The 25,260-nt window shown below is 43.2% G+C and overlaps 1 long non-coding RNA gene across 2 annotated transcripts; it reads right to left on the bottom strand.

The window, feature by feature from the left end:
* Window positions 1–6,961: 6,961 nt before the first annotated feature.
* Window positions 6,962–23,931, bottom strand: LOC116219980. 2 transcript variants are annotated; one of them, XR_004163387.2, is made up of 4 exons: window positions 23,126–23,931; window positions 22,915–22,997; window positions 11,117–11,160; window positions 6,962–7,679 (listed from the first exon to the last, which is right to left on the bottom strand). It is a non-coding gene; the product is annotated as an uncharacterized LOC116219980 (long non-coding RNA). The 2 variants fall into 2 exon arrangements; XR_006151646.1 differs by lacking the exon at window positions 6,962–7,679 and adding an exon at window positions 8,727–10,720.
* Window positions 23,932–25,260: the final 1,329 nt, after the last annotated feature.

Here is a 25,260-nt window from a genome sequence, read left to right on the forward strand (position 1 = left end):
AAAACAAACCAGTCAGCTGATCTCGGACGTCACGTCTTATCTTTACGTCGCTTCATTGTAGACCTATTGCATGTACAAGCTGTGCCCAACCAAACAAACTATTTAGGTCAGTCATAAAGCTCGAAAAGATAATCGAAACTAACTTGTATTAACGTAGCCTATTTACTGGCGCAGTTCAACTCATTTTTGTAATAACAATTGTGCATTTTATGATGAAAGCCTCACATTTGGCCGAAAACACTGACAAAGGGGTTTTAATCAGACTTAGAAATGGAGGGGCTTCAAATAGGGTCCCAAGATGAGGATTTTATTCCATGGTATATGATTTTATAAGCATACATAGTAACATAAGTATTTTTTTTAAATACATCCTAAATCAATAGAAACAAATTGGTTTACACTGATGATAAATTGCATCAACCCTGCATTTAATTTAATTCTTAATAGTTAATAAATATAGTATAATAATAATATATAATAGTTAATAACATTTACATTTAGTCATTTAGCAGACTCTTTTGTCCAAAGCGACGTTCAAGGGAGAGAACAGTCAAGCTACGAGCAATAGAGATCTAGTGTAACAAAATAACCTGGGCAGTTAATTAATATCTGACATTCGCATGACCGTATACCACCAAAATGAACTTAGGCATGACCTGGCATCGTCAGGCCTTCAGAAAGCCTCAGGACAGTACCTTGGGCCTCAGCCCCCTCCCCAGAGCTCAAGAAAGCCTCAGGCCTCGTCTGGGATGGCCTTGGGCTGCCAGGGGCCCTCAGTTGTGGCCTGAAACTTTCAGAGGCTCCAGCTTCTGAGGCCTTGGAAAGTTTTAGACCATGCCCAGGTCTTAAGAAGGTGTCTGCCTCTGGCAGAGTTTCATAGAAAAAGCCATGTCCAAGACTGGCCAATAAAAGGAAAAGAAAATGGGCAAAAGAAAACAGACACTGGGTGGGAGATTACTGAAAACAAAATTGAGGTGTTGAGGTGTCGATCACACAGATCATTCAATGAACATGATCATACAGTAGAAACCTTGTGGGACACAGAACAAATTAAACAAATGAAGGAGCAGAGTACAGAATGGGACAGTTTAGGGGCACTTTGGTGCTTGTAAAGTATGTCATTTGTACTGTGCAAAAGGATTTTTTTTTTTTTACTTCGCCTTGCCATACCCTGGGCACGGCCCTTGACTAGAGCCAATTTAATTCTACAACAGGACAATGACCCAAAACACTGATCCAGATTATGCACGACCTATTTAGGGAAGTAGTCAAGCTATAATGTCTCAAAGTTTGTAATTGTGTCAAATGGAGGATTCTTTGATGAAAGCCGTTTAAAGAACTGGATTATTTCTAACCATCTTGTTGGATACATCAGCTTTGCCTCTGACGACAAGACTGAACTAGCCTAGAGGTATGCCAGAGGTATTATTTATTTCACTATTTCATGAGGGTATCCTAATTTGTTCATTCAATCCATAGATATGGCTGGCTCTATGCTTATGTCAGACTAATAGTGTACGTATAAAAGTCTTGTATAGTGTCAAACCTTTCACTGAGTGGCAGATAGAGCAGGCCTAACTAAGGACAGGCTCTGTCTACTGACACCAAGTGAGAGTACAGGCCTAACTAATGACAGGCTATGTCTACTGACACCAAATGAGAGTACACACCTTCGGACAGCTTGTCAAAACTTTGGTAGAGGATGGATTGCAGAAGGGTGAACAGTTTGTGATTGGGGTGAGAAGTGTCTCTGATGATGCCTTTTGCCCTGCAGAGACATCAGTTTTGATAGATGTCCTCCCGGCTGTGCAGCTCGGCACCGGTGATCTATTGTATAGTTTTCACTATTTTTGTATAGTTTTCACAGGCAGTCTGTGATAGAGCAGTCACCATACCACACTAAGATGCAGTTGGTGATGTCCACCAGTATCCAGGAATACAGGCCCACGTATTTTCCGCTTCTTCCTGTTATTAGTTGAGTTGGAATTTTGCTACCTCTCTTCTTTGACTTTCACCTTTAAAACGGCAAAAATTATTTTCAGACTAATTCAGACTAATTCCCCCCCCCCCCCCCCCCCTCAACTGATAACTATTTGCAAAAAATGTGCCAATGCACTTAAAATTCTTTCCATCACTTTAGCTATTCATAACAGAAGATTACAAATCCTTAGGCACTTTTCATTAACTGAGGGAATAGATTATAACCCGGTGGGTTTGACAACCACTGATATCAAGTAACCGCATACAAACACCCTCATGCCATTAGAAATTATTGTGGTACTGGGCACTAGAGGGCAGCAAAGCATCTGGTGGCACCACACATTGCACAGATCTTGGTAATGCCTATAGATCACTATAAAATGGTTCTGGCTGAGCTTAGTTAGTGGAGATTTTCAAAACTGATTTTTTTGATGGGTTTGATTTGTTCAATCAGGAGGCAAAATTGAAGAAAAGTTAGTTTTGTGGACGCAGGTATACAGTAGGCCTAAACATCAGTGGACAACAATTAGGGCATTTGGCCTAAATGTGGATGAGTGGGATCATTTCAAAACCAATTTGTGCTGGTGCTGATGTACAGGGAAAACAGCAGTGGTGAATGGGACTTTTGTCAGGTTATGAGTGGGTAGAGGAAAGACTGTATTGTTTGTAGTTGACTTCAGTACCAACATTTCAATATGTTCTCCCCACATATGTCTTATCACAAAGAGCATATCTGACCCCAGCAGTGACAGTACATGCCTTGGGGCAACCTCTTAAAACTTTGGTCGGGGATGGCACTAATATCTGCCTCTGACAAGGAAGACACTCCACCAAGCTTTTGTTTTTGTCAGAGGAGCTCCCACCATGACTCATTATGCCAAAAAGAGTTGGAATTACATCTCCTTCTTTGCCTTTCACGGTGTAGGTTTATTGGTTTGGTTTAACCAGCTAATTGTTCCTACCCACATTTAGCCTTACAGATATGAATGTGTCCATATATATATACATATATGGACACATCCATATCTGTGCTTAGGCTAAATATGGGTAGGAACAATTAGCTGGTTAAACCAAATGGTATATATGGTATATATAGTATATGTGTATTTCTTTACATGTTACATGTAAAAAAAAAATACAGAACAGGCCCAATGCGATTCTTTAAAATGGACGAAACAGCATGATTGTGTTGCTGTGTTGTGGCTCCATAATCGAATTTGCGCTAGCACCAAATGTAATTAATCAGTTACCTTAATGAATATTAAAATGAGTAGACATCATAATAAATGTGGATTGCTTTAGTTTTGCATGAGGGGCACGTGGGTTTGTGGCTTGCAACAATTATACAATTATTATTGCATATAACCATAGTAACAAACAGAGTGAGTGTTCAAGATGATGTTGTATTGAACAATGGTTGTCAATCAACGACTCTTTGGGGAAACGACCCCTGGATCCGCTCTAGTGTTAGCAGCTGTCTGTTAATGCCCACACTGCTGTAAACATTATATATCTCCCCAGTACATCTCGATTTTATTGTACCTGCTGAGACCATGTCAGCCTGGTCTGAAGGGTCGTGATGATGAGCAGCAAGCTGCAACAGGTGTCAAGTCTCTCCAGGAAGGCATCCGCGGGGATCTGAAGCCTGTGGCTTGCCCCTGCTGAACTCCTACGCTTCTATATTGCTCATTATAATCACTCATGCAGATATTCAGTCCATCATACTGGCTCTGGAAATACGGCATTATGGTTCACTGAGCATATACTGCATCATATGGTAACTTATCCAGATAACTACCACAGACAGAGCCTGTCTTTGAGCACGTTAGACTTTGCTTTCTCTATATGTTGTATTTGAAATGTAGAAAGAGTTGAAAGATTTTGGTAAATTTTGAACAGGGTGTTTTGTGTGTCTGCCTACATGCAAAGCAGCTGCTGGACTTTCACAGGACTCTGCTCCGTGTGACCTACACACTGTGATCTACATAGCTCATTTCACCTAGCGTCTGAAGAAGTCATACTTCTACTTGTCTGCAATTGCAAGATCATTTCCATTCTTCAGATATTGGTAGAGGCAAATGATCCCTGCCTAACATCGCTCCTATTAATGCTTCAGAAATCATGTCATGCTGTAATAGTCTGTTTGTGTATTAGTTCAGCTACACATAGATAGCTAACTCTTGTTTCCCTTTCAGCACCACAATTAGAGCTCATAGTCATGTGAAATGAATCATAGTCACACAGTCCTCATGCTAGATGTACATACATGACTGTTCTCCTGTTTTCTGGTTCAAAACCACTGTTGGTAGTCCTGACATGATGTAACTATAGATTTGATAATTCTACCAACTACTTGATTCCACCAAAGTAAAACTACTTTAAAGTAGTAAACACTTAAAGTACTTGAATATGTCTTCCTCAGTTTTGTTGGTTTTGTATTAGCCTCAATTAAAATGAATGGAAGGAGGAAAGTGCCATTTGTGTAAATTATGGGCAATGTTGCAACTGTGTCACTGTCTCTGCCCCCACCATCGGCACCCTCATGCCCATCAGATGGTTGGCAGGGCTGTTGGTGCTCAGGACTCTAGCATGGCAGCTGCGCTGTGGAAAGGGTTCTTGGTTCGGATCAAGCTGCCAGGCTCTCAGCCTTCGCTCCTTCATATGCATGGTGCAAAACATACATCTTGCCAAGACTGTCTTAATGTCTATTTGTCCCCCTGATTTGACATTTACATGCAATTTGAGAGTTCAACATACAGCCTGGTCCTTTTAAAGAAGGTTCTTTAAGTGTTCTTTGTGATAGAGTTGACTGTCTTTGCAATTCAAGAAGAGTTCTACAAAGGACCGTTCATCTGGGGGGGGGGGGGGGGGGTTGTGAGTAAAACCTTCATGGGAATCATCATTTTTTTTTTGAGTATAAAAAATACTTTCCACAAAACAAACAGAAAATGAAGATGTCAGTCATTCCTTCAGCTACCATTTATGAGACCCAGGCAAAAGCCTCATTGTGTAGAGACAAAGCACCATCATGTTAGATGCAACAATACGACTCGAGGTCTGTGGCTCAGAAGGCAGAGCAGATGCCTGGGGGATGGCTATGGCTACGTTTCCACCTGTTTGCAATCAGAAGCATCCTTGAGCAAGACACTGAAACCCCCACAGTGCCCAGCAGTGACAAATAAGACCTTGCATAGCAGCCCCCATCACTGGAAGTGGTCCCTTTTTGAGTATTCTCAGAATAGACTAGGACTGAACTAATTCACTCTATTTAATATGAAGTGCATTTATATAGCATCCTACTCCTGCATGAGAGAGCTGTGCTTAACATTCCCCACAGACCTGAGGAAGAGGAGGCACGAAGGCTGAGAGGAAGAAGAACTCATTCTGCTGCCGGAGGCCACCGCCACTCATTCAGCAGGGGGGTTGCCATGGCAGTAACCATGGAAACATCCTACACCATTCGCAGCGAGTTTGAGGTACCACCCACTCCCATTGTCACGGCCGCTGATGCATATTCATATCCAGGCAAAAGAGCTCTTGATTAGGGCCATTTTGGTATCTTCCAGTGTTTTATACACACAATAAAGCACACACACACGCACACACACAATCATGTACACAAGTGCACACATACATCACCAGAGGAAACCATTCACTCACAATTCAACTTTTAAAGTCAATGGAGCGGGTCTGAACCTTGACAGATGAATTCATTCGGTTTAATTGGTGCAATATTAGGCATTCTGCAGGTTTCATAGCTACATGTTTAAATAGCTGGTCTCATTTTAATAGGTTTCCTGCAAATGTGTTTTTGCCATGCTGAAAAGGCACCCAATGAAATGTCACACTGCAGGTCATACTATTGTAAGACTTTAATGGGCAGTGGGATGCAAACATAGATGCACAAGCAGAGTAATGGGAGTCTGCAATGTGTGGTGAATATGTGATCTACCATAACTCTTATTTAATGTAAATACAAACTCATCATGTGTGTCAATGGCTTACAAATCTTGCCTATAGGGTGAGTATCTGTAATATAACCGCCTGCTTTGATAAATACTTACAGTAAATATATATATAAAAAAACATAATGGTGAAATAACTGAAAACCTTATGCTAGTGTCTATGTAAGCGTACTGTAGCTCACTCACACTCACCTTGAGTTCCGTGTTAGTCTGAAAGCCACTATCCCAATGAGACACTGTCCTTGTGAGACAACCAAGAGAGAGAACAGAGAACAGGAACAGGGTCCAGAGAAAGTGCTGATGGGCGGATGGGATGGGATGGGCGGTGGAGTTGGGGTCTTGTGGCACTTACTGTGCAGCTTGTGCTCGTGGCAGCAGGTTGCCGAGTATGTGTGCAGTTACAAGGTTTGAAGGTAGGCAAGAGACCCAGCTCACTGAGGTAGACTGTGACTTGTTGTCGGGTGGCTGAATTTACAACAACAAAATCACTAGTCTTCCACAGCGTGCCAGACCATAAGCTCAGTGTTCGTGCCACAGGCCACACAGCACATTTTCTGTTTCCTCTTTGCCTATGGAAAAACACAACATGCTTGATGAGCATATGGGAATCACACACACTGTTCATTAGACTGTTATACTATAGCAATAAGTTGGTTCAATGGATATATATATAATTTCACTTTTGCAACTTACATAAGACTTGCTAACCAGTGGTCATGTTGTAGCAAGTAACACCAATTAATGATGATATCTATAGGTAAAAGTGTTTGCTGCTTGACACATACACACACAGGCACGTGTGTGTGTTCTCAAATGTCCAAACACATTCTTGCACTAATATTTTATTCATGTTTCCTCTGAGGGAAGATACAGTGTGGAGGCTCAAACAATACAGACATAAGCACTTCAACCTCATAGAGCATACTGCAGAGCACACACACATGTGAAAGAAAATCTATCTAGCTCATCACACACACACACAAACACACACGCACACACGCACACTAAACCTCCCTTAGACACCTAAGAACACACCAAACACACCCACTGATCACCACAAATCACATATACTTACACACAGTCCTACGAAAACACGTGTGAAGAAAGAACACAAACCTTATGGCATCAGAGATGCTTGACAGAATGTAGCTTTCTCTTGATTACCATATCACCAACTTCAAATCAGTGCAACATTGATGTCTGCTGTTGTCGCCAAGATGTCTAGAGTCTACAGGAAATGAGAGCAAACAGCTCACAGATGTCAGAGTAGTCTCTCACACACACACTTACTTGCTCACATACAGACCACCAAATGACCGCTCTTCTCTCTTAGCCAAACTCAAATGTGAGTCTCAGCCTCACCCCAGTATTTCAGTCAGCAGGTATTAGAGGATACGTCGTTCACAGTATCATCATCACAGCTGTAGGGCCTTAGGTTTGAGCTGAGACATCAGCAAAAATGTCATTTCAGAGTTGTTCCGTTTTCAGAGCGCCTGTCAGACAGCAGTGCAGAATCACCGGCCTCTGCTGCTGATGACAGGGAGGGAGAGGATGGGTGGCGTGGCGAGGGTGAGGGCCGGCAGAAGAGGGTTAGAATTACAGCAGGACATTCATTTTGCATAAGGAGCCGCTCGACTTCACCCACACAAAGACAGCGCAACAATCGGTCCGCAGCACGGTGCACCCGCCCTGGCACATAAGGGGAAGACTGACAGACGTGCGACTCCTGAGCCACTGGAGGAGAGAGAGAGAGAGCGAGAGAGAGAGAGAGAGAGCGCTCCATCAGAGCTCCTGCCATCCAGCTGGGTGAGCTATTATTGCCCGACACCAGGCCTAACAAGGCAAATTAGTCCTGGATCAGTCATGCTCCCCCATTAAAAAAACATATCAGCTATAATAGGCTCCTCAGCTAATATGAATAAAATGGAGCCCCCTTATTGTTTTCTGAGGAGCTGTGCCTGTGCGTGCATGCTCTCAGGGAGTTACAGCAGATTCAGGGCAGAGAGGGGAGGTGGAAAAGGAGGCGAGAATACAGCTCCTTCTCATCCTCATACCGTGAGCCTGCAAGGGGAAATAATGGCTTCCGCTGGTGAATAGTAATGCTTTATTAGAGACAGTTAAATTATACTCTCCAGTTTGGGGCCGTCTCAATCAGAGAGATGAGATGCGGAGTGTGCCAGTGAGTGAACGAACAAACGAACGAACGAGCGAACAAGCGGGATACAGATAATGACAAGGGCACTGTGCTCTCACTCCCCGGACTGACTGAATTAGGGCTAATGTCCAATTACAGCACAGCAGCCGTTTGCCGAAAGGTGTCACATTGGGGGTGGGACGGCATTTCGTCTAAACAGCTCATTAGAGGGGTCAGTCACCAGCAGGTCCTGCCACGCTGCATAGGGGAAGCGCTTGAACCACAGCAGTGATATGTATCTGTGTTTCAGCTGGTAAGCCACTGGGCTACCACAGGTTCCTGTTGGTCTGCAGCTGGTCTGTTCATCTCCTGTTGATCTGCTGGTGGTCTGCAACTGGTGTGCTAGTGTTACTGATACGGACTCTGCTGTGGCCTCTGCTGCCATCTGCTTCAAAATCAAATCATTCTGTGACTACAGGACACGTTCTCATCATTCATATAAGCAATGCCGCACACAGAATGTGGTGTGATTATTAGAAGAGCTTGGTTGTTTAATGTGTAGTAACTAACATTATATGTTGAGGGATTATTTGCAAGATTTGGGAATCTTAAATACCGCCAGGTTTACCATGACATTAAAGGGAGAATACCCATGACATTCCCAGAATGTCACAGGGTGTAATGATACCATCTTTTTCATTCATAAATGCTTTTGCAAATTACCATTTGTATGACATCTGGCACTATCGACATTTCCCCTCATTTGCACAGGAAATTCGTAAAAAGAATTTCATAAAAGTACATTATATCACTTGTTTTAGTCTGATGGTATATTACCACAGGGCACTGGAATGTTTTAAAGAATATGTTTTGGCTATTGGATCAGATTCTGGTAAAATAACATGGTTAGTATTTAACTAGACTGGCCATTTAAAATGTTTTATAAGAGTTTAATCAGAAGCAGAACTGACTACTTGTATGTGTCAGTGAGATACACTGCCCTTGTTCCTGAATAAGGATTTTAGGAAAATTTCTGTGCGTACAATTTTCCACTTGCAGCCCGTTTATATCGGCAACCTCACAGCCTATGTGTTTGTACAGTCTATTGTCAAACTGAAAATTTGGTTTAAATGAAAGGATCAATTTGAAAGGGTCTGCAAATAGATCTTTGTGGTCTCAAATAGCCTACCCTATCCTCAAACTCTGAAAGGATCTAATCAGTTTATCTTCCATCCTTCTTGGCTAAATTTCATGTTGGAGGCAACTGAAAGCTGCACCATACATGGCTGACTGTCAGTAGTGTGGCCAAATATTAAAATGTCCCTTCTCCAATTAGCACTCTACAGCAGTGGAACGGCACTGACTGTCGAATTCTGATGCCTGGATTTCCTAAAAGAGAGGATCTGGTCAAACAATTCAGATTGTTGACATTTTGTAGTTTTGCGGAATTGATTTATTAATTAATTAAATTTTTTGTGTTTTTGATTCACGCAGCTCTGGTTTATTTGTCAATTTTGCTTTCCGTCACTGATTTTTAGTAAGCAAATGATACCACTTACATGGCCACTTCTTTTGGATAGTTCAAATAAAACACAGTGGAAATGATCTACAGAATGATCTAACAGTCATCACCAGTGAATCTTTTGTGAGTGAGCCCATAGATGACCGATGATTCAGAGAGGTTTATGGACATGGCCATTTGTTGTGTGATATGATTAGTAGCCATGCAGTATGATGCGCAGTATAACTTTTTGTGTCTGTGCATGATGTGATTATTACCACTGTCCCACTAGTGATTATTTTCACTACAAGAAGAGGGCAGTCTTTCTGTCCGACCAACTGACCAGGCAAAATGTAGCTAATTGGAGCTTCTGAGAGCATATGATTTCTGTTAATTGCCTTAAGGGGTGGGGGTGGGGGGCATGTCGAGCTCCACTTAATTACCTGTGCGCTCTCTCACCCAGGCGTGTGGCAGGTGCTGCCTTTCAGCTGCACCGCCAGGGAGTGAGCTTCAGCTTAGCACACATCACAACCAGATCACAGCCAGATCAGAGCCAGACCTGAGCCAGATCAGAGCCAGATCAGAGCCAGACCTGAGCCAGATCAGAGCCAGATTAGAGCCAGACCTGAGCCAGATCAGAGCCAGACCTGTTCCAGAAAGCAGTGGTATGTGGGAGGTCTGGCTCCATTGTGTAACATAGGAGGAGTGCGGCCGGGGTGGTTTTACAAGATTCCAAAACTAGTTCTGCACCAGAATGAAAACAACTTCCCAACACCATTAGCTGATAGTTTTGGAATCAGACACAATCAACCTCAAACAAATCCTATATACAATGTCCATGAAACTCCAGAAAAAATGTATGTCTTTGAGGCCTTATTTGGACTTATATTTACCAAGTCTGTCACAAACACAACATTCAAATAGACTTTAACGAGGACAAAAAACATCCTACTTTAGATTCTCAGAAAGAACTGAACACTGGTCTGACCCTGTCAGATCATATTTTTGCCACTTCTTCATTGGAATATATTGCCTGGATTGGCTTCCTTTATAAATATTACCTTCTAACATGTCCCAATGTTGTCAGTGATTTGAATTTTCCAGATCGAATTCCACCACCCTGCCACCACCTGTTGTAATCTGAATGAAAGTGTTAATTAATTTTAATTTAATTTCAAGTTTCTGTGGTAGACCGTATATGACAACTGAATGATGACATGGTCTCATGGCATTCTGATCCTTTGGATTTCATAATTTGATGTAGGAAAATAATACCCCCCCCCCCCCCCCCCCCCCATCACACACACACACACACATATACATACATACACATACACACAGGGGTGTTGAGCAAGGATGAAAGTAGTAAGGGTATAATGATATATAAAATATTCAAATCTAATCCAAGAGGGCAAAAACAAATGCTTTGGAAAATGCTCTTGTTTTCTCAAGGTCTCGTGGGTATGAATGCATGCAGGATAGGAATATAATGGAGTGACAGCCCCTGTTCTCCCAGAGAATGAAAGCAACACTCACTCTCAGCTTCACTCCCGCCTCAGTTCCACATCACAGTCCGAGACCTTGAAAGATAAACACAAGCTGTCAGGCAGCTGAAGGAAAAAATGGCGAACTTAAAGAACGGGTAATAAAAATAATTTAAAGTGAAAGCAGCAAAATACATGTACGTACCATCATTTTGACATTGGAGATGCTAATTTGAGCTGAAAGTATGTCTCATAACGTAAATGACAACCCCCCCCAAAAAAGCACTTCTAAGCTTGATATATGACATTCTCAAGGTATATGTTCATACTACATACTACTCTCTCACCTAAGGCTCTCACACACACCTACCCACACACACACACACACACACCATTGTGTCACACACCTCTCTACCCTGCATCACACTGTCTATCTCTCTCCCCTTCTCTTTCTCTTTCTCCCAGATATCACACAACTCATTCACACATGCACACCTTTCTCATACACACACCATTCTTTCACACACATATCACACCTCCATGCATGTCTCTCTTTCTCTCACGCACACACACACACACACACACACACACACACACACACACACACACACACACACACACACACACACACACACACACACACACACACACACACACACACACACACACACACACACACACACACACTCTGCCCTCGCCAATCTGAGACTTGGTAAGTGGCAGTGGCAATGGGTAGTCTTTCTTTGTCACTAGTTTGACCACCCACACACTCACTCTCCTTTCCTTCCAAACAAGTGGCGCACAGAATACAGGTGACTTGCTGTTCTAAAGAAAAAGATTCAGCAATTTGAAACTAACAAAAGTGGTTACACACATGAACATGCACACACCCATGTACTGCATAAACATGCCTACAGAAAAGTACACTCTTCTGTATGCTATTGTGCTATTGTGAGTAGTATGAGTTTTAGTGTATGTGTGTGTGTGTGTGTGTGTGTGTGTGTTTTTTTGTTTTGTTAAGGTTAGCAAATGTCCCTTACTGATTGCCAATGATCCTTGAGTTCAGGTTGATTACTTGCCTACTGACTGGTAAGTACATTTCTTTGACATGACCGAGTCTATCCAGGCTTTATATTACTGTATAATTACAAACAGTGCAATCCAACACCCCTACACCCAACAGCCTATGGCCCATAGGCAACACCCTACAGCCACCTTCCAGGTGGGGCAAATGCAAATACGATGGCACCTGCAAAATCCCAGTCCTGTTGGCAATTCCACAACTAGATACTATTTTCCAATTACATTATAATTTCAGCAGATTTGGTCAAATAGAATACACATTATTAAACTGAAGAAGCACCAAAATATTATGACATTATTAGAAATTAAAATAAAAGTGGTCTATATCCAACTCTTACATCCAACATGCCAGTAGTCTTGAATATTACAACGATTTGCTGGGCAAGCAGCATCTGTAACACTTCTAGAAAAGGACACGGTAACCAATACATTTCACACATGGCTTACACACTCACATCTCTCTCACACATACATCACTTCAACACTCACTGCTTTCCCCTGAGCTCATTTCTCTCTCTCTCTCTCTCTCTCCCTCTCCCTCACTCACTCACTCACACTCACACACACACACACACACAGACACTCACCGCCATCACACAACTGGCACACTTACTAAATTCACATAATTTCACACACACACACACACCATATCAGGGGTAGCCAAAGGCACTCCTGGCAGCTGCTCTGGTGTGTGGTGGCGCTACTAAGGGTCTGCTGACACAGGCCCTCTGGACAAACACCCGTATCTCTCCTCAGTGGGCGATTTGCTTGGCCTTTGTACCTTCACGACTGGCTGCACTGATACCGAATGCATTTTGTTTGCTGTTGATTCCCTTTAAAAAGCTGTCGGGGGTGATAATGAGCGGAGCGTCTGGTTGACGGTCGGGTTTCGTGAGGCTGGAGAGACCTGAAAACAGCTGTTGCTCCTACGCCGTCTGTTATGATGCTACCCTAAGGACGCGCAGTGGCCATCTCCAGAGCTAACGTTCGTTAGCCACAATGAGACCGATAACGAGGGCACTGTGCCTCTCATTAAAAACGGGACTGGTAATGACTGTCGATAGTGCTAGACGTTCCGGGAACCATTTCTTAATTAAGCACAGGTCATGTGAATTATTTAATAAGTTTAGTTACGCTATAGGTTTATCCACCTTGACACTACTTTCTGGCACACGGCCAGAGGAAGGGCTCTGTGACCGTGCTCTGATTGCATTCACGGAACGCGTGCTCCAATCCACTTGTTTGAACATCTGTTCGGAAAATACCACCCTCAAGTAGAGCCAGGCTTGCACCAGGCTATGGATGCTTGCTGCTGTTTCCTTTAATGATTTTCCAGGAACGTGTATAAATCGGATTGTGTCGCCAACCTCTCACCTCCATCATGTCTTGCGGACAGGGCATTGCAGAGAATGAAGGGTGTGAGGAGACAGCGCGCGGAAACCTACGTGAGAGCCATTCGAACATCCGGTAGCGAAAGTGACCGGGGCTCTTCAAGAGTATTTATTGTGGCATTGTAAAGAGTATCGCATAAGATCACACACACACATACACATTTGCGGCCCTACCCTTACTTGATTTGATTTTTACTTGTTCACATTTCCATTTTATGTTTACTATAAATACATTTTCAGGAATAACAGAGCCTTCTCTGTAAGAAGAAAAACACATTTGAAGTAAATGTACATTATACCATTAACACGATTCATACAAGACCCCTAACAGTTGTTCCATGTAAATTGACAATCATTTTAGATTAACAGTCATTTTCTTGTGAATATTACACAGCGTCAGAATGAAGATCAGACGGTCCGATAAAGTCCGGGTATAGACTATGATAGGCTATTTATTCAATGAACCACAATTCTTAACAAACAGACCGGTATAATACCCGTCGTTTAGACAGGCTTCACTGACCATCAGAGTTAATGGAGTTGTGGATGAAGGTCTTTTGCTTGTGTCAAGATAAAAATGTAATGATCCTGTTACTTTAATTTCCAGTCGCACGAACATTTTATTGACTGACGCAAGACGCTCAGAAGTGCAAGACGCTCAGAAGTCGATACTGACCATATTAGGTTAATAAACAGGATCATTCAGCACTAATAGCCCAATGCACAAGGCCATTTTGCGTATTCCCAAAAGCCTTGTATGCGTAGGGAAATAAACTGACAAAACAATTGGACCAAGCACCACGATCATGTGTATTTGTATATGGGAATTTGTGGAGTCAATTCTGTCCCTTGGCAGCCTTTTGGGGCCATTTTCAAGTTCGTAAGTTGACTTGGATGGTTGGCTGGGTGTAAAGAGGCATTCGTGTAACTGATAATAAATCATTCATTTGCTAAACTGCCCTGAGGGATCAACATTTATCTGTGGCGAGAGAAATGATTACCCGGGGTTTGTGTAAGGAGCAGCTGCAGGGGAGCTGTCCGCTATTGAAGTGCTGAAATTATTCTCTGGAGCGTTTTTTTTTGCATTCATCCAAAATCTCGACCATCATTTGGGTAACAGACTGCTAACATTAGGAATAGGACAAGTGGTGTTTAAACACCTACAGTTTTGTCAACTCTTCTTCTGTCATTATCGATTACCGTTACTGGTAAGACACAACATGGCCACTACTGTTGAAATCATATTTATGTCGTATGGTTGTATGGTTGACTTCTAATGTTCTTCCTGCCAATGTGAGTATTTGGCTTTAACAGTGATAGAATACTTTGCTTTGCAGATACAGCTCCTGTTCATGTGTGGCTATGCTCTTTCACAATAACGCAAAAACGGCGAGATGCGATGGACTAAGTATGTGGTCAACAATGATCTCAATCCACTTGAGACATACCCCTCGGCGAGTTTATCGAAAATCTTGACCTAAGTGCGTATTTACAGCCTTTGGGAACACCTAACTGAATAGCTTTGAAATAGTGGGGCAGTGTGTACTATTATCCATTGACAGCCTGGAGAGCAGGCGTCAGCACCAACCCACCTCCGGCTCATGGTTTTGTGGAGAGCGAGTGGACGGGCTAGCTTCATTGAATTAGGTGATCATTGAGCTCATAAAGGGCCGGGGAAAGAGTGCAGAAGGTCACCAGGTCCATATGGTTATGTTGCGATCTAGATATATTTGTTAGTTTGCATAATTATAATTTACATTGAAATAAGATGGAATATATTTAGGGAAAGATATTGTGTTTCTATTGTATTTTGGTTTTGTTAATATCCTGGGTGCGGTTCTGATTGATGTGGGTGTTTAGAGGTCGGGTTCAGAGGTGATGATGAGGTCATCAGAAAGCGCTCGCGCCAGTTGTTGTATTGATTTGCTTTGTAAAACTCCAACGACCGACTGAAGAAATAAAGTTGCCTTAAGAAAGATGGATCCATGTCTGTTTAAGGGTGCAACATAAATTGGTGTTTCCGCCCGGTTTGGAGTGTTTTTACCACGAAGCAAGAGGAATGACGAGTGATCCACATTGTAACTGTGATTGGACATTGTAAGCGCTAACGGTAGCTGACCAACACGGACATTGCAAGAGCTAACGCTAGCTGTTAGCTAAGTCTACAGAGACGTCAATTCTGCAGTGCTACAAACAAAACAGTGAGGTAAGAGTTTTCTATCATGTCGAACGTGCAAGAGATGTCGTCTGACTGGGAAAGTACGGTGGCAGAAATAGAAGAAAAGTTAGTAACACTGAAAGCACCGGATTTAAATGATGTATGCACAGGACTTAGCCTTACAGTGGATAGACGTGATAAAGATGTACCCCGCAAGTTGAGAAGGCACATTCTGCAATATATAGAAGGGGACGATGTTATTTCAAGAGAAGATAAAGGGCTGTCTCTTTTACTCGAACTAAATGACAAAATTGACGAACTAATAGAGAAATCCGAGGAAATTGATGAATTTTCGCCTAAAAAAGTAGTGGAAGATCACCACCCTGTGGACGAAAATGAAACTGCACCCAGTAATCCCGAAGAACAAAGAGAGAGCGTTTCCACACCGAATGCAACAGCCTCTGTACCTAGTCAAAATGTCTCGTTTGCTCATCCACTGTACAGGAGGGACTTAAAAATAATTGGACAAATTGGAGAACCAAATCAAAAGGATAAATTAACCTACTCAAGTTTGGAAAGACAAATGCAAAGGGCACTGAAAAAAGGATATGATGAAGGAGAAGTTGTCGAAGCTGTAATTCAAGCCATAGCTCCAGGAACTAAACTGAAGAGTTATTTGGAAAGTAGAATTGATTTGACATTGCAAGCTCTCAGGCAAATTCTACGAACTCATTATATTGAAAAGGATGCTACAGAGATTTACCATTCCCTCACCCGTGCAGCTCAGGAGCCTAAAGAAACGCCCATCCAGTTTTTAATGCGAGCCATGGACCTGAGACAACAAATTGCCCTCGCCTCAGAAAGAGTGAAGTCTGGTTTGAAGTACAGTTCAGAACTAATTCAAAATCAATTCCTCCAATCAGTAATGACTGGCCTTTATGATGACACTATTCGAACAGACATAAAGCCATACTTACAAAATCCTAAAGTGACAGATGAAGTCCTCCTGGAGAAAATGACGGCTGCATACCGTCTTGAAATGGAAAGAAGGAATAAGTTGTCAACTACAACAAAACTAAAGATGATTAGAGTGGCAGCGATTAGTGAGGAAAGTGAGGAAAATGAAACATGTGCCCAAACCAAACAAAAACAAAAATGGAGAGACAAACAAACGTGACACACTGATGGAAAAAGTTGACCAAGGTAACAAAGCCATATGTGAGGCTATCCAGAACCTCACCACTCACATTGCAAGCCTTCAGCAGACCCCTCAGGATCAACCAAGGAGAGTGAGTGAGGAGCCAAACCCAAAATACCGAACACAGCCTCAGACCTCAAATAGCAGAAGATGCCGGAAATGTCAACAGTCCAATCCTGATGGAAGGTGTGTTCACTGTTACAAGTGCGGCAGCGCAGAACACTGGGCATCAGGTTGCCGAATGAGAAATGTTACAGCCAACACAAGCAAAATTGAAATTCTGCATTGTCCTGCTGAAAAGATAGAGAAAGCAGAACTGTTCAGCCTAGGAGCACCACTCACTGGTAAACAGCGGCAAACAGCGAAGCTGGTAGGGAAGAGATGTCTAGTTCGAGCCTCTCTAGGAGGAGTTGACACTACAATACTGTGGGACACTGGTTCGCAGGTATCAATAGTGGGAACAAACTGGAAAAGGAAGTACCTGCCAGATGTTGAGGTGAGACCAGTGGCCGAGCTGCTCGAAGACGGACCATTAGAGCTTTCAGCTGCAAATGGAACCGACATACCGTATAAGGGATGGATGAAAATTGAAGTTTCCTTGTCTAAAAATGCTGTGGCTGGAATGAGTGAGGAAACCTGTCCTGGTCCCCATCCTGGTTGCCAGCAGTGACATTGAACGCCCCATCATCGGCTTTAATGTAATTGAAGAATTAGCCCTGACCAGCGACACAAATGGAGACGGTATCCCATCAGGTCAACATGGTAAAGAGACTGTGCTCAGCACTGGAGTAGGACACAGAACCGCAAGAAGCCGTTTTATCTGTTTTGAAGAAGCAAAAGCCTAAAAGCCAACCCCATTTAGCCAGAGCAGGCAGACAACCAGTGACCATCCCGAAGAACAAAGTGATGGCGGTGCATTGCGCCTGGCTAAACAAGAGTGTGTTGAGTGCATCACATGTACTGTTAGAGCCAAATGTTGAGGCACCATGGCCAACAGGTCTTGTCATCAGAGAACAGTTAATTAAGCTCCCTCCAGAAGATAATAGTAAAATTGAAGTGACTGTGGAAAATATGACTGATAATGATATTGTGCTTTGCAGTCGCACCACACTTGGCCTGTTGCACAGTGTTGATGCCATCTACCCATTGCAGACCAAACCTGCTGAGGAACAGACACCTCAGACATCAGACAGCAGTGCTGCGCAGCAATCAAGTGGAGAGCCACAAGCTGAGCCCTGGGACCCGCCCCGTGGACCTGAGCCATCTGTCAGAAGACCAACGGCAGCAGGTACATCAAATGCTCAGGGAAGAATGTAATGTGTTTGCAAAGGATGACTGGGATACAGGGTGCATTAAAGATTTGAAGATGGACATACAGCTAAAAGACAATGTGCCTGTCCAAAGAACATACAATGCAATCCCTAGACATCTTTACCAAGAAGTGAAAACACACATACAGGACCTACTCCACCGAGGCTGGATCCAGAAATCTTGTTCTTCATACTCTTCACCTGTAGTATGTGTCAGGAAGAAGATGGGAGTCTGCGGCTGTGCATAGACTACAGGCTACTGAATGAGAAAAACACTGCCTGACCGTCATCCAATTCCGAGGATACAGGAGATTCTGGAAAATCTGGGAGGCAACTCCTGGTTCACAGTGCTGGACCAAGGGAAGGCTTATCACCCAGGGCTTCATAAGTGAGAAAAGCAGACCCTGCACCGCATTCATAACACCATGGGACTTCATGAATGGGTCAGGATTCCATTTGGGCTTACAAACGCGCCTGGGTCCTTCCAGCGCTACATGGAGGGATGCCTGGGAGACCTCAGAGATGAAGTATGTGTCCCGTACTTAGATGATGTTTTGGTATTTAGCTCCAGCTTGATCAGCACATCCAAAATGTGAGACAGGTGCTCAAACGACAGCGAGAGTGTGGCATAAAGCTAAGACCAAAGAAATGTGACTTTTTCAAAAGTGAGGTCTGTTATGTGGGTCGAGTAGTTTCTGCAGAGGGATACAAGATGAACCCCAAAGACGTGGAAGCAGTTAAAGAACTGAAGCACGAGACACCTACCACGGTGCGAGAGATGAGAAAGCTAATGGGATTCCTCGGTTATTACAGATCCTATATACCAGACTTCTCTAGGATCGCCAAGCCCCTATATGAACTGTTAGCAAATCCCAAGTCTGAAATGAAGCAAAGCCAAAAGAAAAAGGGGATTAGCCGCAAGGCCTGCTCTGTTGCCACCTTCTCACCCAGTTCATTTCCACAGCCATTTCACAAAGAGATAGTTAACAGAATTGTCGATCAGCTGACAAACCCACCAGTAATGCATACCCCGACCTAGAGAAACCCTTTGTGCTTTCACGTGGATGCCTCTGAAGATGGCCTAGGTGCAGTGTTGTACCAGCGTCAAGAGGGCGTTCTCAGAGTGATAGCATATGGATCAAGGACCTTGACAGCAGCAGAGAGGAATTACAAAGTTGCATTCTGGCAAATTAGAATTCCTGGCGCTGAAATGGGCCATAACAGCAGCGGTTTCGTGACTATCTTTTCCACGCACATCACTTCACTGTATACAGTGACAATAATCCTTTGACGTATGTCACAAAGTCAGCAAAACTCAATGCAGCTGGACACCGCTGGGTGGCAGAGTTAGCGGATTATAGGTTCACATTAAAATACAGGCCTGGAACAGCAAATTACAGATGCAGACTTTTTGTCACGCAGACCAAGGCCCATTGAAGAGGTCATCCAAGAATGCACAGAGGAATGCCAACAGGAAGCTATTGAATGCATTGGAAAGCTCTGGACATAGACAAAGCTGGAGAGTTGAATTGGATATTTGCTGTTACCTGTAATGAAGATGCACTGCCAGAAGGATGCAACATCTCAGAGCCAATTCAGTCTCTTGCAGTAGGGGACATAAGAAAAGCTTCAAAATGCAGACCTGGTCATAAGCCAGAGTTGTGGCCTTTGAAAAAGACGCATACCTACCTGAAACATAAAGACAATGTTGACAGAGGACGAAGCCGTCAGACAGCTTCTCAGGGAGTGGCCTCGTCTACAGATAGATAGAGAGGGCATACTCAGAAGAGAAACTGCGACGAGAAAGCAGCTTGTTGTTCCTGAGTCTCTGAAGCTTGTTGTGTACAAACACCTCCACGAGGAAATGGGACACTTAGGTGCAGATAGGATGGTGGCTCTTGCGAGAGAACGCTTCTTCTGGCCTAAGATGAGACAGGAGATGGAACACTATGTTACACGGGTGTGTCGCTGCATAAAGAGAAAGAAACCTAACAGAATAACCAGAACACCTATACAGAGCATTGTGACTTCTGCACCATTTGAGATGATCTCCATTGACTACGTTACACTTAGACAAGTGTAAGGGAGGGAGAATACATACTCGTGGTTGTAGATCATTTTACTAAATATGCACAGGCATATGCGACAAGAGACAATCTGGGAAGACCGCGCCCAGAAAGCTTTTTGATGACTTTATCATGCGTTTCGGTTTCCCATCCAAGATACACCATGACCAGGGAAAAAGAGTTTTGAAAATAATCTCTTCCGCAAGCTCCCAAGACTATTGTGGTATTCGTCACTTCCCGCACTTCCCCCTATCATCCTCAAGCCAACCCTGCAGAGCGCTTCAATAGAACGCCTGTTGGGTATGCTGCGCACACTTGAGGAGTCTCAGAAGTCGAGTGGAAAGAGCACCTTAACAAAGTAGTCCATGCCTATAACTCAACGGTGCATGAAGCAACAGGCTTTTCTCCATTTTTCCTTCTCTTGGCGTGAACCAACATTACCAGTGGACCTGATGTTCCCCAGGAAAGGAGAAGAGAGAAACCAGTCACAGACTGGCTATGCAGAGAAGTGGAGAGAGGTTATGCAAGAAGCCTATGCCATTGCAATGCAGAATATGAAGAAAAGTGCAAAAAGAGGACAGAAAAACTATAATCAGCGTGCATGGAGTTCTACCCTTGAGCCAGGTGACCATGTCCTGGTGAGAAACCTCACACCAGAGGCGGCACTGGAAAACTACGTAGCTACTGGGAAGACATGATCCATGTTGTCAAGGAAAGAAAAGGCCCTGATAGTCCAGTGTACATAGTTGAGCCATTGCAAGAAACAGGGAGAAGACGTGTATTACATCGTAACCTTCTCCTGCCATGTCCCTACCTGGTGAAGAGCCAGAGGTCTGCGAAACCCAGTCTCAAAGAGATACACAAAACAAGAAAGAGAACAAGAAGACAACATGCAAGCCAAGCACAATACTTACCCAACAGACACCGACAGTTCCAGTGGAAGAGGAGTATCACTTGTTGACAACAGTGAGACATGCTGATCCACCCCTCAACGCAGAGGCAGGAGAGTTCTGTCCAAGGGGTGAGACACCAGAGACAGGCCTGAGGTGGCGTTTCGCACCTGAGGAACACCCTGAAGAGGAACATGTGGATGAGAGATATAGCGTGGAGGAAGAAACTGGAAGCTTCCGGCTGTGGAATCCGAGAATGATACAGAGTGATGCTGAAACATGGAGGAAAGGCCTAGAGAGTCCGACAGCCCAGGCGTATCTACACCTATGACCAGCTAGGCCAGCCGACCTTCCAACAGCTGAAAACCTGCCCTGTCAGTGTGAGAAAACCCCTCTGGAGCCAGCCGTGACCCGTCCAGCAGATCATTATTCATGTATCCCTTTTTGTCATGAATAGACATATATTCACACAGACAATTTAAAGTTAGAGTTCTTACATTTTTCTACATGAGTTACAGTTCATGGTGATGTGGTAACTAACTGACACAGATTACAGAGTATAGAAACAGGTTTATCTGGACATTTATTTAAGTAATACGTACAGAAAATAGGGGGGGTTCTATAAGTATTTTTGAGTTAAGACAGTAGTGTGGTACATACTGTAAAGAAAGAATTAGTAGTGTGTACACTTACAGAATAGAATTACTGAATACATGGCTTTGAAATGTGTGAACTCACAGTTTGGGTGTAAATGGTATTTTCCTGGTCCCGTGGGCGAAGATTTTGGGGAACCACCAATACTTCTATGGACTATTCACCCTCCAATACTAATACCTATGGATTTTGTCTTGTATTGTGGCCATGAGAGACTTTGCAAAGAAAAAAATATGGACTATTGAGATAATACAGCCTAACCACCCTGTAAAGTGTGATATGTGTGATACTTATCTGTTTACCTACCTTCCACCAAGAGTTCTATTGTTGTATTGAGATTAAGAAAATGTGTGGCACATTTTATTTAGTGGGGAGGGTGTTGCGATCTAGATATATTTGTTAGTTGCATAATTATAATTTACATTGAAATAAGATGGAATATATTTAGGGAAAGATATTGTGTTTCTATTGTATTTTGGTTTGTTAATATCCTGGGTGCGGTTCTGATTGATGTGGGTGTTTAGAGGTCGGGTTCAGAGGTGATGATGAGGTCATCAGAAAGCGCTCGCGCCAGTTGTTGTATTGATTTGCTTTGTAAAACTCCAACGACCGACTGAAGAAATAAAGTTGCCTTAAGAAAGATGGATCCATGTCTGTTTAAGGGTGCAACAGTTACGCTCAGCACAAATATGAGGATGTGCGGGACTGCACGCCTATTGAATTTGCCAAGGGTAACTATAATAAAGAGCTCTTCCAATCGAATTATAGTCATTGGAGCAACACAATAGTGGGGCTTTGTCTTCAAGGACGCACATCCTACATTCAACATCAAGAGTCCGCCAAAGATAGCATTCAATGAAGGGCGTTTTCAGCTTATTAGAAATTCATTAGAAATTAAACTGAAACTCAAAATCTTTGATTTGCATTCGATCCATCAAGGCTTTGAACACCGTAGAGCATTGAGGGACGACATACTTGAGGGACATCTGTTTTATAATGCGTATTCTTATAATGATGAGCAGTGACTATGACAAGACCGAAAGAAACTTAACAACCTATGCACTCATAAAGTGTAATTTTATCAAAGATTAGTCAGCTACCTGTTGATACAATTAGCGTCCGGCTCAACTTCTGGGACTCCAACCGGCCGCTGCATGTGTCTGTTGCAAGTGTCTGTTGTCACCTTTTGAAAGAATACAAACAACGAATGCATTGAACAACAACGAATAACACTAGCAAATTGTCAAAAGAGAACACTTCTCAACGGGCTGCTACGCAACCCGACCATCATTACAGTTAATTCCCACTTACCACCATGTCGTGTCATTTCAGAAGAGACGTGGCAGCAGTCGATTTTCCTGAAGGACGGCGTTGTCTTGTCTCGGGTGATTGACGAGGAAAAAGCTTATTTGATGAGATGCATCAGTGCAACATGCATCAGTTCTGCCGCCACCGCCTATAGGCGTCTCTTGCAGGGCGTCTCTTGTTGAAGTACGTTTCCCCTACTGCTGGACACAAACCGACCTCGCGCTTTGGTGCTCGTAAATTCGGTTGTCTATTTTGTTCAGCATCTTGTTCACCACTGCTTAGTTGACAGCCTGGCCCTGAGGCTCGTCAATGTCAATGTGCAGTTGGAATGGTTCAAGCTCATTCGCACAGCTGTCGCTTTAAAGCACGAGCGGCCCCACAGGTGGCTTGTCAGTCTAATGAGTGTCCATGACGTCACCGGACCGGGAAGCCAGCGTTACCGCCCTCTCAAAACGAAAGGCCAGGGAGCGCCCCTATTTCCTGACTTCCAGCTCTGCCCCCTTCTCCTATCCTTTTATTTCCCTCCTTTCACTTCTGTCTTCTACTCTTTTCGACCTTTATCCTTTTTCTTTGAACCCGCTCTATCCTCTCCTCGTCAGTAGTGGCGATGGGACCATCAGATATAGGCTGCTAAGCATCTGTCTTCCCAGAAGTATAGGCTCATTCCGTGTTGTTAAACAGTGCCTCCTCATGGCATCTCAGTGCTCTGTGTGCAGTGTCAGTATAAAGTACCAGAGTCAGGTGGGTTTATGTATTAAACGGAGTTACCATCCTATAGTGTTTAGCTATGGTATATATCAGTGGCGGCGCCAGAGATTTTTTTCTGCAGGTGCTATGGGGGTGCTCGGCGTTTTACCGAGGGTGCTATGAAATTAGAGTGATAGCATATGTGTCACGTGGTTCTCTACTACAACACCTCCCCACCATATCGTCATATGTGTTTACATGTTTGCTCTCTGAAGCGTCTTTGTGGTCCATGAAAAGCGCCTTACAAATCGATCGTATTATTATTATCATTAGGCTGCTTCCGACGGACGCGCACATAGCCGTGTTCCTCTGCGACGGTCACTGACAAAATGCATGCAGCATGTTATAGATTCCGCAATCCCAAATACTTCACGTACTTCAGTGGGGGTTAAAGTTGGCGCCAGATGACCACCAGGTCACCTCTACCATGCCTGACAAATTAAACTAAACGTAAATAGTTCAATACATTCTAAACTAAAGAGGGCACATTAGAATAGCAGATGAAATGAACTAAAACAGCCAAAGAGTCATAAATGCTTTCAAAAAGTATATATTATTTCCGGTCACAATCAATAAAAACATAGAAGCGTATGTATACCTGGCTAGCACAGACAGACTGCTCGTCCTAGGCTAGAATCTCTGATTTTTTAAGGCAGATCCAGAAAAATCCCAAAAAGAGACCGCATTCATTAATGTTACACATCTAATAAGACCGTTCCACCTTAAATCTTAAACGGTGTAAAGATGCAGGCCCCTTTTAAAAGTGAATGAAACAAAACAGTAGGCACTCAAAACCATAATAATCAGAGCTAGATCATTGTATCATTGTACAATACAACTCTTAAAGAACAGCCAAACATGCAAACGAAACTATGCTGGAAAAGCAAAATCCGGGCAAGCCAGCAGACCAGGTGTAGCATGGCTAGCACCCTCAGTAGAGGTGTAGCATAGGGTTGATCTCTTTGACCACGACGTTCATCTTCTTCAAAATCAGATTCAGATACCCCTTGCATTTCTTCTTCTTCTTCAACGTCACATGATTCTTCTACTCGTGGAATTTTGGGTATCAAAAACCGATCCATTATTGTGAATTTGTTGATACTACCGCTTGACTTTGACTTTGACAGTGCACTAGGTCTCTTTCTCCTTTAATCGTCAAGAAACGTCAACGTTCACGCATGCGACGTGTCTGTGTCGTGCTACGTGAACAATCTGTTCATTTCAATCTGTTATTATTTTCTTTTGTGATTGAAATATTATTATCACACATTAAATTAAATTAAATTAAATTAAGAACGCAGAATTAAATTAAATAACAATAATAAATAAACCATTATTTTCTTGGGGGTGCTATGGCTAATCCAGGGGGAGCTATAGCACCCCCAAGCCCC

Source organism: Clupea harengus, chromosome 3, assembly GCF_900700415.2.
Source record: "Clupea harengus chromosome 3, Ch_v2.0.2, whole genome shotgun sequence".
Taxonomy (NCBI): Eukaryota; Metazoa; Chordata; class Actinopteri; order Clupeiformes; family Clupeidae; genus Clupea; species Clupea harengus.